General features: G+C 35.6%; 1 pseudogene; it reads right to left on the bottom strand.

Annotated features, from left to right (window-relative positions):
• Positions 1-1,474: 1,474 nt before the first annotated feature.
• On the bottom strand, positions 1,475-12,340 carry LOC110695628 (annotated as a pseudogene).
• Positions 12,341-13,959: the final 1,619 nt, after the last annotated feature.

The raw sequence follows: 13,959 nt of genomic DNA, 5'->3' as shown, positions 1-13,959 counted from the left end.
CTTTTAGAGAAGGTTTTGGGGATCGCCGGAGATGGCGGAAAGCAGGGAAAGAGCGGTGGTGGGTCGACGCCGGAAGAGGAGGCGGTGGGTCGGCTGGGAAAGAGATTCGGTCGCTGGCGGTGGGTGGAGAAGGCTAGTTGGTGGTTTCGTGGTTGCCGGCGTGGGTGGTGGGGCTGGGGTTTCGTTGATTGTTTTTTTTCAGAAATATTTTTCCATTTTTTTTTTTTTTTAATTTTCTGATTGTCAAAAATAATTAATTTCTATTTTCAAAAAGATTTTCTAACATGTAAATGATTTTATGGTAAAAGAAAAAGTAGAGGGGACCATTTTTTTTTTTTGGTCATGAAGCTGCCACCACAATGGGCCCACCTTTACCTTAAGGTGATCAAATAGATGATCAAATAGATCACCCTAGAACTCCCCTTAGATTTCAACCTTTACATGAGATTTTCAACTTCTATTACCATTGTTCTATCAATTGGACAATTATACCACATTGATTCGCCATGAATAAGATTTTTTTTATTTTTTTTTTTATTTTTTATTTTTCTCAACTGTATATTGTTGTTTTTATTTATTACTTAATTTACATTCATCATTTATAACTTTTCATTATCTTGGATTTCAAAGGTTTTATGCAATTCCTTATATAATAATGCATTGCATCTAGGATAAAAGATCCAAACAAAATTAGAAGGTTAGAATGAATAATAAGGCTGTTAATAGGAGAAACATGGGAAGATAAGGAGTTGTATGTCCTAATGTATGTGAATCTAGATGTGAAGCGTTCCTATTGTCTAGGAAATCATAGAAGGTTTATCCAGTTAAAATTGAGAGGGGAGGAGTATAGGGCAGCAAAATCAAACAAGTTTATCCCAAAATTAATGTTCACGATATTTGTGTGAACTATAACATACTTATTATTCATCTAGTTCCTTATCATTCTTGGCTTATTACTTACATAATGATTTCAATTATTCTTAGATATATAAGTTATTTCAGCATGGTATAGTGAAAGATTACACTAACCAAAAATTTTAGAGAATAGCCATTATTTATCCTTCATTTTATAGAACACAACAAACGATGCAACGGTCATGCTACCAATACTATGAAGACCTATGCGTAGCAAAGACAACTGCGTCGAAACCCAGAATCGGGTAAGTAGAGCTGATGTCCAAACGATCAGATCACCTCTAGCGATAAATGGGTTTTTTTTATTTATGATGCATCACATAAACAACCTCTAGTGATAGTTTTCCTCTATCCCTAGATCAATCAAGCAACTAACTTCTTTAATGTCATTTGAGATTGGACATCATCACTCCTGTATAAATCACACAAGAACCATTACATTAAATAATCCATCTAAATTCAATTTTTTGCGCAAAAGACATCATCGCTGATGCAAATGTGCCAAAAAGGAGTACCAAATGACGTGATAATAAGCAAAATTTGACATAAACATAGGGTATGAAAAGAACAAACAGAGTTTGGAATTGAAGTTGATAGTAAACTTGGTCACTATAAATTACACTGTCAAAATATCCACATGAAGAAAAAAAAAAAAAACTTTTGGACACAATTGAGTACAGAATCTGGGTCGGAGGGAGTCTACATCGTCTAAAGGACTAATAGAAGTATTTTTGATGCTAAAGATACCAAGGTCCAAAAAATTACGTGGCCTTCATATACAGTTTAGCCAAGGAGAAGCATAAAAGAATACTCCAAACAACAAATACAAACCTTCGGTTTGTTTTAGTTGCATTTTCCCAGAAGATCTCATATAATCGTTGCAGCTCATCAGCCACAGAACGTGAGAATGTAACTTCACAAATTGCTAACCACGATTTAAATCTTGTGACAATGCCATAGATGCTTCATAATAATAGCAACACCTTCAAGTGAGGAAAAACTACACTGTCAAATGATAATAAATCTGAAAAAAAATTATAACAAAATATCTATATAAATATTACGTATAAACAATGTCTTCAATCAACATACCCGTAGGTAGATACTCAAAAGTGAAGGCTATCTAGTTTAGATGAATTCACACAAGGCTAGTTCCTTTCCCCTCCCATAATGCTCTGATGAAGCAAACTAAAACTCACCAACAAATATGTGCAACTGAAGCATCCTTGCTCAAATATGAACTTAGCATTTTCTTTTACATTGAGGGAGTAACATTGGGGGACTGGTACCTGCTTTCAAAATTACTCGTAGTATTTCTATTTTTGGCAAAATCGTTCTTTTAAATCTGACAAGCAACAACTGCAAATTTTAAAGCAACAACTACCTAACATAGAACAGTGGGTCTTGTATAGAATGGATGTGTTTATGTGAGCATAATCAGTCACCCCAAAACACATACACGTCACCCTTTTGTAAAATCGACTTCATGTGATTTGGGGTGACATTTGTGAAATTTAGAGCGACTTCAAGTGATTTGAGGTGACGACAAGACTTTTAGATAACTAAACTTGTTATATATTTATTTCTGGGGTTGGTTAATATTGCATTTTCAAGCAAGAAAAAGCTCCTTTATCATGTATTCCACACACACACACAATGAAGCCTATCTTAAGGGACTCAATCATCCATTGATTCTCTATACTTTAGAAAACATACGTACTTTTCAGTTCATACTTCACCTTCTGGCACCTCAGTTTCTGAATAACATGATATAGTCAAGCATTTAGGTTTTGTACATACCTTCTTAGAGCTACATTCAGCTGACTGTAACCCCATATCGCCATAGCTTCTTATGTGCAATAAGAACTCTTTCATCATTTCTTGACAAAATATCCACCCTTGGTTCCACCTCCACAACCCACCCATCCCAACGCAAGGCAATTAAATATTTCTTTAAATAATTAATGACTAACGGATGGTCTCTGATGATGACAAATCCCTCTGGTCTCAAAATTCTATCTATTTCTATCAATAGATCTTCAGCACTGCAGCCCCTTTCTAAAATCTCTGCAAACAACATCCAAGCATGCAGTAGATCATAGGTGCGTGGATACGTAGAAAATGCTTCACACCTACAATGCAACATGTGCTTCAAACTCTAGTTGCTTTCCATTAATATATAGAATTAGAAAAGCAATAAAATGGGCAATTAGAAAAGTGGAGTTTTGAAGATGCAACTTTATAACTTCTTTTTTCCATTGTTGCCAAAAAATTGGGCAGATCCAACAGTGAAAAAAATAAAGCAAACATTATATCAACTCAATAGTCATTACATACATACATGTGTGTGTGTGACTGTATGTGCGCGCGTGGGAGTGCACGCATGAAGTGTCATTCAATATATAAAGATAAAAATAATCAACAATTTGCTAATCTCAGGCTCCAATGCTAAAAATCCTAAGAAAATAAAACGATGAAGAGAGACGTGACTTCAGTTTAATCTCTCCTTTCAAGCAAGTCCGTTATTGCAAATTTTCTACAAGGGGAGGGCTTGGTCCTAGTCCTTGAATCTACCTAGCTGACTAGCTCCAGGTTTAGTTGAGAATTTACCACTAGGAGTCAGACCTCAAAAAGGTTTATCTTAATAATCATTTGATGGAATGTGGATAGAGGTGATTAATTCTATTATGTGAGAGGAAAGCAAACTTTGAGGTATAAGTATCCCTATTTATGTCTTGGGAAATGAACTTGCTTACACGAACTTATGGGTTAAAAGCAGTTAAAGTTGTCATATTTGAAAAGGGGCAGGAAGAACCCAGTTATCTTCCCATAATAAAGCTTGTTTTATTTTATGATATTATTACATGCCATGAAGTATTAGCATGTAAGGGTGTACAAAAGTAGATCCGGACCAATCCGGTTTGGTCCAAGAAAATAGGTGCTTCCAGGTTTCTTGACTAGAATTTTCAAGTCCGGAAAATTTCCAGTCGGGTCTCCAATCCCTAATATTTTGAATTCCGGTCGTGGTCCATTCTGGTTCCGGTCAAGTCCTGCCTGTAATCATAGAGATATTTTTTAAAAATATTTTCTTCTCACGAGTTGTAACCAGTGATCATGGAACTCAGTCATGATTCTTTATAAAAATCATTAGCACGGCACATAGGTTCGCTAATATGATCCCAACCGATTACATATGGCGTTTTGCTGGTAGTATCTTTGTTCAAGAAGACATTCCTCTATGATTTATCTAGAGATTGTTTTGTTTGGCTTGAAAGTGGAATATATTGCATTTGGTTGATTGGCTTCAGTTGCTGAGGTGGACTAACATAGGATTGTTCTACCAGCTTGAGAAAATGAGCTTACCATTTGGCTAATTGAGTATAGTATAGCAGGAATTTCAGCAAAGGTTTCTTTTGTAACTGTCTGATCAATAATTGGGCATCTTTAATAAAGCTAAAACAAATTGTCATAGAACAAACACTAGTGTGTGATTCTATAGCATACACACATTAACTAGGAGAACAAGGATGCAACAGAATAATGCACTTGTTGGGGATTGGAAGACAAATGTTGAATTACAAAGCAGGATGTTTAATCCGTCGCAGATCCATACACAAACATGTGAACAAACCAAAAAAATAATATAGATTGCATCTCATGAAGGGTCTTAATTTCAGCTAAAATAAGTTTTAAAAAAAAAAATTCAGATAAAATAAGTTCAGACAATATAAGTTCCAAAAAAAAAAAAAAAAAAAATCTAAACAAAATAAATTAAGTTCATAAAAAATAGTTTCTGACAAAATCAGATGAACCAAACAGAACCTAATTCTTATTTGAAGCAACAAGTGAAAAATGGAAAATCTTGTTCACCTATTAGCTATGAGCAAATACATTTAAAAAAAATAGAAAAAAAGGCACTAATTTGTTTTCAGGCTTTCACAGCTGCTTAGACTGCCCAATTTAAACCTTCGGCCCTGATTCAACATTCTGTCAAATAATGAAGCACAGCCTAACTAAAATTTGACATCACCACAAGTGTAGTTCTAAAGCTAACATCATATCGGGATAAAACTATACACATATAAAATTTAGATAAAAATATACACATACATAGATTATGAGTAATTAGCCAATCTTACATTCTGTTCTGAATTATAAGAAATGTTTTGGTTTTATTCCCTTAACTACTCCTATATAATTTTATAACCCCACAATCACTCCTGTAAAAAGTGTCATATTGAAGTAAAAAAAAAAATAAGAATAAAAGAAAGTAAAAAATAGCGTCAATGTTGTGCAAATAATGGATCAGGATCAGAAACAAATACATGAACAAAGCTTCTCTTACCAGTCATGTACAGTTCCAATGAGGCCTCGATCATATATGATCTTCAGCTTCGAAGCAAAACGAATAGGGGTAACATTCATCACCCAAACATCTTTATCATTCAAAGCAGCAGCAAATCCCCCAAGATTGGAGTTCATATCCATCACATTCCGCAAAGTGTTCTTTTGTAAAACAGGTTTCATTAGGTTCCAATACTCGATCACTCTAAAACGCCACGTGCTCTGTAATAGATGGATCCTCATAGTTGGTCAACCTTAACTCTAATATTATAAAGGAAAATCGCAGCATAACTTGGACAGAAAAAAATACATAAACGTTGGTAGCTTACAGTGTCAGATTGAAATTCCTCAGAACTGACGCCAATATCCTCCAAGCGAGGTGGAGATGCAGTAAGCCGTTGTGGCCAGGGAAGTAAACCGCTTGCTTTTTCCTTGTGCATTTCTATAGAACACAAGTAGCAGGAACATGTTAAAGAAATATAAAGATGTGAAAAAGACTTACCAATTGTTCATTTTATTTTTTACAATTTCATCAAAATATTGCAGTATGACTGGTGTTTGAAAAGGCATCAAGGTGCTGAAGACCAAGGCATTGCAGCCCAAGCCCTCAAAAAGGCCTCAGCGAGGAGCACCAAGCCACTATAAGGCTTGAAGACCTATCGTCGTTACTTTTATATCACTTCATGTTGAAATTCTTCTACTTTTGTTAAGTCCACTGTATAGTGTCTACAACCTCTCTTTAAAACTTTAAGTTTAGAAGTGCACCTCATTTCAATGAGGTGCGTGCCTCATATCCGCACTTTGTACCTAAGTTCTAGATCCACATGCCTTGGTGCGCCTTGAATTTTTTTAAATACTAATCCACTATTTTAACTGTTATAAGGCTAGATCTGCTTATCATGAGAAGTGGAACCATAAAAGGCACTACATAGCCCCATCTATCAAGAGACTCTTATTTCTCTGTTTCCAGATATCACAGAGGAATAGTGGATCTAAATATTTTAATAATCCTCCGTTCATTGAGGTTCCACTCAGTTTTATGCAACAGTGAAGAAAGTTTTAACTTTTGAGGACCAACTTGCTTTGTTTATTATCCTGGAAAATAGTAAAGTGTGGGTTACATATTTTTTGAGGAAAAGAGAGAGTATGCAAGAGAGATAGTATGTGGGACAAAGTACCATTTAATAATATAGCGAGCTTAACAAAACAGGAAGTATGCAAAGTGAGTAGAATTGCATGGAACAGACTGAATCAGAAAATTGGTAGAACTTCAAATAATGAGAGAATGTAAGTAATGATAAAAATCATTAAGACCAGTTGTATGATTCTTAAGTGGAAACTCATGGATCATGCAAAAGCAAGAAAATGCATACATGTTTATCTATCAGAACTAATTCCAATAAAGAAAACTCAGGTGACACAATTGTTATAGTTCCATGAAACAGAATATGCAGTTTTTTAATCAACAATTTGGACAAAAAATAGCAAATTTAGTAAATTACTATTCTTCAAATGTTATAATTATTTAGTTGCAAGGCTAATATTAGAAGTTGGACAAAATTAAAGGGGGCAGAAGATCAAAAGAATTTTTACACTTACTTGCTGAATAAGGAGTGATACAAGTTTTCATTGAAATATTCCAAGATTCATCTGGATTATCATCTGAACTACATAATGGAGGTCTGCTTCCAGGTTCTCTCTTCAAATAACAGCTGTTGCTCAGTGGTTTTGCCCATATAACAGTTTGATCTTTCTTTGAAACAACTCTCCAGCACATCCTCCTTAAAAGACTATACATTGAATTCCAGATTTTTTCTGTTTTCTGGATCTTGAGCATATGCTTCAGGAGAAGAGTACACAAAATATCCACCTGGCCTAAGTAATCTATCGAGCTCCAACAAAAGAATCCCATCTCTCTGAAGCCAATCAATCCTACACCTAGAACAATGGGCTAGTTCAAATGACCTGCTGGGGTATGGAAGCCTTTTAGTTCCCAACACACCAAGAGTAGATGGAATTCCTCTCTCTAATGCGAACTGAATTTGATTTTCATGTACATCATTAGGTGCCAATGACATAGCTATAATATTATGGGAAAGAAGATATGCACCAAAACTTGCTACTCCACATCCCACATCAAGAACAGTTCTTATATTTCCACCATTGCTAAGTATTTCACCAGGAAACTTAAGCATCTGCATGAATGCAATAGTAATCATCAGCATAAGTTTTAAGATAGAGTTGAATCGTAGCAAGAAAAAACTTCCGCATACCCTTGCGAGTGCAACAATATACTTATCTGCACCATCATGAAAATGGGTTCCACCACCAGGAAAATTTATCTTTTCTCCATTCACAACCATCCAGTGTTGGTCAGATTTCTCTTGTGCAAGGTGTGTATGAGGTATATTTGCTTTCCACACTTCATCTCTGCTAGCAGGCCATCTGACAGGTATCTGATTTTCTAACAACAAACTCATTGGAATAAAAAATTAAAAAATAAAAAAAATAAAAAAGTATAGCCCAAGTCCCTCTCTGGAGAAAAGAAACTAATGACCAACCTTGTAACCATTTGGAGGCGGAATAAGACAGTTGTACCGACGCTCATGAGGTGGACAGTGTCGTTCATAGTGCTCCATTAATGTAAGATTTACCTTTAACCTCAATTGGTATATTAGATTTCTGTCCAAGCACGGTATCAACTCTGAATATCTCATATCACATATCTGTCATTAAAAAAAAAAAAAAGGTTTTACCTTAGTAATGGATTAAGAAGAAAATAGATTAGTATTCTCAGCTTTGTAATGAAACGCTGCATGTATCCTAAAACCCCTGAACAACCCCCCTCCCCCTGGTGGTCCCAAAAAGAGGTTAATACTCTACTATAAATTTCATATTTTTTCCTTGGAAGAAATTTGTACAGTAATCATTAGATGAAATAATCACCACAAAAGTCCACAAATCCATAACGCATATATCAGAAGGATTGAAGCACAAGACTCTTTAAACTATTTTTTATATTTTTTGGCAGAAAAAATTTGGATAGAAAAGGGGGGAGACAATATAGAAGTGATACAAAGTGATAAGATAGGCTAATTTACAATTCTTTTAATCAACAAAAAAAAAATAAAAAAAAAAAAACCATTTTTCTTTATATGCCAATCAGTGGATTGGATGGAAAGCGAGCTGATAAACTAGATATCTCATTTCAATACTTTTACAATTGTCAGACCAAACAAACAAATCCCTCTAACCCTCACCAGATAAACCAAACAGAATTTGAGGAGGAAGAGTCAACTGAGCATTAGTGATTTGTCCAAAATCAAACAAGGGGTCCATTTTTACCTTATTCAAATGTAAAATAGACACCCATCACAATATATCTAAGATAGGAGATACATCTACTCAAAGTTAAGATGATGTTTGAGGTAGAATCCACTTCATCTACCTCACATATTAGCCCTATATGCACGTGATGTGTGCATTACTGATATAAACAATATTAAAACTACTGATATTGATTTATTATAATTCAAGTTGACAACATTTTTGGAAACATAAAGAAACTAGCTTATGCTTTGTTTTAAAACAAAGTTATCAAATTTGACATATGAACGAATATTTTGTCAAATAATCACTCCTTTTTTTATAGTTTGCATATATTATCGAGAGAATAATATTTCTCATTTTCATTTTACAAATGAGATAATTATGATCCTTTAGATTTATATCATGTTTTGAATATACACTTTTAAATTTTAAATTAAAATTTTTGTATATACTAAATAGTAGTTGCTTGGTTGGTATCAATGTTGTTCAATTTGAATGAATCCTAAATTATTGTTAAACAATTATGGTTGAATGATTTATAGCACCCTTGAAATTATCATTATTTTTTTCCTAGTTAAACTTGAATAAGCCAAAAAAAAAAACAGAATAACTATGATTAATTACATTGTACATTAATCATTTCTAGGGGAAAGAAGTTGTACTATATTCATCCCAAGGTTGCACTTTAATACTTTATTCATAGCTTGTTTGTAGCATATGAGTTGGGTGTTGGAAAACTTATTATGTAGGTTACAACTTATAATAATGTAAAAAAGTGAATTCTAGAGAAATAAAAAATAAAAATAACTATGATTAATTACAGTGTATTTTGTAGCTTGTTTTATAAAATTATGCTAGTATATGTTACATTGTAAAAGCTTCTTTAGCTGTTTTGCTAGACCGGAAATTTATTAAAATTTTGAGGAAATTTTCACTTTTGGTACCACTAAAACACCCCTACTTCACTTTTGCTACCCCTTAAAAATTTTATTTATTTTACTACCACCTAAAATCACATTTGTTAAAATTTGCTACCAGTTGACGGAAGCTGTTAATTTTGCCGTTTGTGGGCCCCACTTCAACCCTGCCTCTCTCTCTCCTCCTTCCCCAGCCACCAATCCCCTTCCCCTGCCACTCCCCCTCCACCCCACAGCCACCACCTAGCCCGCATCTCTTCTTCCAACCACCAGCCAGCCATCCCCCTTGGCGGATCCCCACCCCTTCCCCTCCCCTTTCCCCGTCGCACCACCACCCTAGCCCAAACCCCTAATCCGTGAAACCCCACCCCCCTTCCTCCACCACCCCGAAACCCCACCCCCCTTCTCTCTGGTTTGAGGGGCTGGGAGGATCCCCACCCCTTCCCCTCCCCTTTCCCCGTCGTGCCACCACCCTAGCCCAAACCCCTAACCCGTGAAACCCCACCCCCCTTCCTCCACCACCCCGAAACCCCACCCCCCTTCCTCCACCACCCCGAAACCCCACCCCCCTTCTCTCTGGTTTGAGGGGCTGGTGGTTTGGTTTCTGGTACGGTCTGGGTTGGGATCGTGGGTGGTTCTGGGTTGAGTTTTCGGCAATGGCGACCTTCGATTTGGGTTCAACGATGGTGGATTTGGGTTTAGGGGTTGTTGGCGATGGTGAGCTTTCGGCGATGGTGAGCTTCGATTGAGCGGAGGAAGCGGCGAAGTGGGGGTTTCGTGAGGAAACGGCAACGTGGGTAGGGGTTTTTTGAGGAAGCGGCGAAGTGGGCGGGGTTTCATGTGGAAGCGGCGACGTGGGGGCTAGGTGGGGTTACAAGCAAGGGTTGGGGCTTGGTGAGGTTCTCCGGCAGGAATAGTGGCTGGTTGGGGTGATGGTGGTCCGGCAGGTGGTTGATGTGGGTGGGGTGGCAGGAGACGGGGGAGCTGCCAGGGGCTGGGGTTAAGTGAATTCCCCTTTTTTTTTTTTTAAACATTTAATTTTTATTTATTTTTTTTAATAAACTTAACGGAACCCTAACAAATTCCGTTAAGTGGTAGTGAAATTTAAATTATGTGATTTTAGGTGGTAGCAAAATAAAATAAAATTTTTGAGGGGTAGCAAAAGTGAAGTAGGGGGTGTTTTAGTGGTAGCAAAAGTGAAAATTTCCAAATTTTGATTGTATTGAATGTGATTAAATTTATCTTTTTCAATTTATTGATTGAATAACTTATTTGTTTTGTTTCAATCATCCAATTAGGCTCTTAAGTTAATCCAACACACATTAACGTTAAATGTTGCTTTAATATGTCCAACTAAAAATCTAACATATATAGTACATGTCTTGTGCACAAAAGTGTTGCACCCGCACGTTTAGGCCATCAAAAACCAGAATGTGAAAAATTATATAAGAGCTCAGTTAAGAAGTGAGCAACAAACACACCAAGGTAATAATGTGTCACGCCTCACGCTTACACCCAAATAAGTGAGAGAACTCAGAATCACAGCATCAATGTCGATGTGAAAGGACGCAACTCGTTCAAGTCAAGTCAAGCCAATAAGAGAGAACGACCTTGTCCTATTAAGCCTAAATTATACATAAAAGAGCAAAGACACCAATGTTGATGTGAAAGGACCCAACTCGTTCAAGTCAAGTCAAGCTAATAAGAGAGAACGACCTTGTTCTATTAAGCCTAAACTATACATAAAAGAGCAAAGACAAAAAATGACACTTTGCTCTTTAAGAAGGGTTTGAAGAGAGGGAGCTTCCAAGATGTGCACCACATAGAAGTGTGCTGAACAGGCAAAGCGAATCGAAAGCAAGAGAATTGGTGCATTGGTAAACCATATTCATAAGTAGCATGTGGTTTGAAAACAATTGAATTCTCGCATATAATGTCGATGATGAAAATAATTTTCCTGATATCTTTTAAATCTAACATCAGGTGATCCATACCAACGCACCATAGATATATCACAAATTTAAAAGTCATGCTTCAGCAGCAAATAAAAATTCACAATTCAATCACCAAATAAGCCCAATTACTGAAATAATCATAATCTCAACCTCAAAAAAATCATATTTTTAAAATAAAAGAACAGTAAAATTTCATACTTCCAAACTCAATAGAAAGCCAATTTACTGAAAAACAATCCTAATTCAAATTTTTTTTTTAAAAAAAAATATACAACATACAGAATTTTCCTACAGAATTTAATAGTTACAGGATTTAATAACAAAAATCTCAATTAATGAAACAATCATAATTCTAACCTCAAATAATCATAATTCCAATCTCAAAAGAAACCCAAATTATTGAAAAACAATTAAAATAAAATAAAATAATAAAAAATACGTACAGGTATACTCTTAGGGAGCAGAGAATCAACGTCTTGAACAGGGAGTTTATCAATGGAGTCATCCTCGTTAACAAGAGTGCTACCGAAGACGGGATCGACGCCTTCTTGATCGAAGAAAACATCACGGTGAAGAGCAGGAGAAATGGGGATGAGAACAGAACCAAAATAAAGACAAAAGAAGCCAAGAAATATTATTAATCCAAGTAAAACATGTTTGATAAGGGTTGAACTCTGACGAAGGGGTTCAATCCTCTGCTTCATTTGTGTATTAGGTTAACAATTTAGCATCAGAATTTGTAGAGGAGAGAGAAAAACAAAGATGAATGAAGAAATAAAGATTGGAGTTGGTAAGGTTAGTAGTTTCCTCCTCACTGGTTCATTCTCTCTCTCCAGCTCTCTAATCTAGATGTCTTGGTCTTTACTCTTTAGTGTACTCTTGAGTGTTGAGTGTAAGAATATCCTTTGACAAGTTTTGTCTGGGGCCGTTGGGTGAGACAACCCGTTAAGCCCGTTTCATCCATAGAGGTAGAGGTTTCAAAAATTGATCCATTTGACCCGATTTGATACCGATTTAAAATTAAATCACATTCAAATTTTGACATTTATAAACACAACTAGTTATTGGTCCGGGCGATGCCCCGTTAAAAACAGGTTAATGTTAAACAATTCTACATATTAATAAATGAATAAAAATATAATAATCTATATTATCTTTCATTAATATGTATAAAATATGTCAAATTTAAATATAGATGTTATACATATGAAGAGTTATTCAATTAAATTAAACATTATTATAGAGAATTAAAGTTTCAAATGAAGAGTTTTAAAGTAAATTAAACATTATTATAGAGAATTAAAGCCACACTATTGAAAAGTTTTTCATATTAACTATACATTACTACACAATGCAATGAACGAAAGGTAGTGATGACACATAGGGTGACACATGTCGCATATGTGACACCAAATCATAAGTAAAGGTGACACAGGGCGTTAGCATATTGTCCCTATGAGTTTTAAAAACAATATAGATAGTTTAGCATGACTTAAATTTAAAATAGACCCGACCCTACCTCTCATCGAGTCTTACCCAAATGCCTGAATTGACACCTCAGGTTATTCTTTCGGGTGTGTGAATCGGGTCGGGTCTATATTAAATTTGAGTTATGTTAGTGTTATTTGTATCCATATAAGTCAAAATCTGAATAAAGTTTTATTTTGATCAATTTCAAATCGTCAGCCTCGTCAGTTTTTACTACCTTTATATCCAACCCGATAACAAATGAGTTCAAAAGAAAAAGCCCGACTAATTTCATCAATTTAGTACTCCCTCAGTGTTATAATAAGTGTTACAATTACCAAATGCGACCAAGTTTTGATAAGTGTTACAATTCCTTTTTTTGGTAAAAAAAACTATATTTTAACATTATATCTGTTTCGAGGTTTTTACTAGGTCCTGCGGGAGAGTTATAACACCAAGACCAGTCTGCCGCGAGCCCTATGCCTACACAAACGGAAACTCCAGTTGTTCGGAGTTCTGCCTCCAACGATCAAGTTAATATCGGATGAGGGAATAAACGGAAAGTAAAGGCTGAAGGTAGAAAGTGGTTTTCTCGATTTTCGATATAAGAGTAGTAAATGTTGTTGTAATAATTGATGAATATTGAATGTGTCTTTGTGCTACCACTGTAATAAATGAAAAGGAATGGTGTCCTTCCAACAAGTGTATTATTCCGATAAAGGGTTCAGAATTATCGAAAAGCTAATTCTTCAGTAAGGTCAAGTGATCGGAATGTCTAGGTGGAAGCCGCTTTTGATCAATAATTTTAATGTACAATTAATATTACAGCTTAATCTTGACTGAACCCTTCGGGTCGAACCTAATCGAACAACCGATCTGAGACGACGAATCAATCTGAAGGATTTGATGAGTCGTCGGAGTTTTACGAACAAAGATGTGGGATATCGAGCTTAGTGCGTCGAGATCGAGCGTCGCAAGTCGAGTTGAATTTAGAAGTCGAAGAGACGCGAAATCAATCGAGTTACAAATAC

Source organism: Chenopodium quinoa, unplaced genomic scaffold (genome assembly GCF_001683475.1).
Source record: "Chenopodium quinoa cultivar QQ74 unplaced genomic scaffold, ASM168347v1, whole genome shotgun sequence".
Classification (NCBI taxonomy): domain Eukaryota; kingdom Viridiplantae; phylum Streptophyta; class Magnoliopsida; order Caryophyllales; family Amaranthaceae; genus Chenopodium; species Chenopodium quinoa.
Note: the sequence above shows the minus strand (reverse complement) of the source record. Positions and strands in the feature narration are given on the sequence as shown.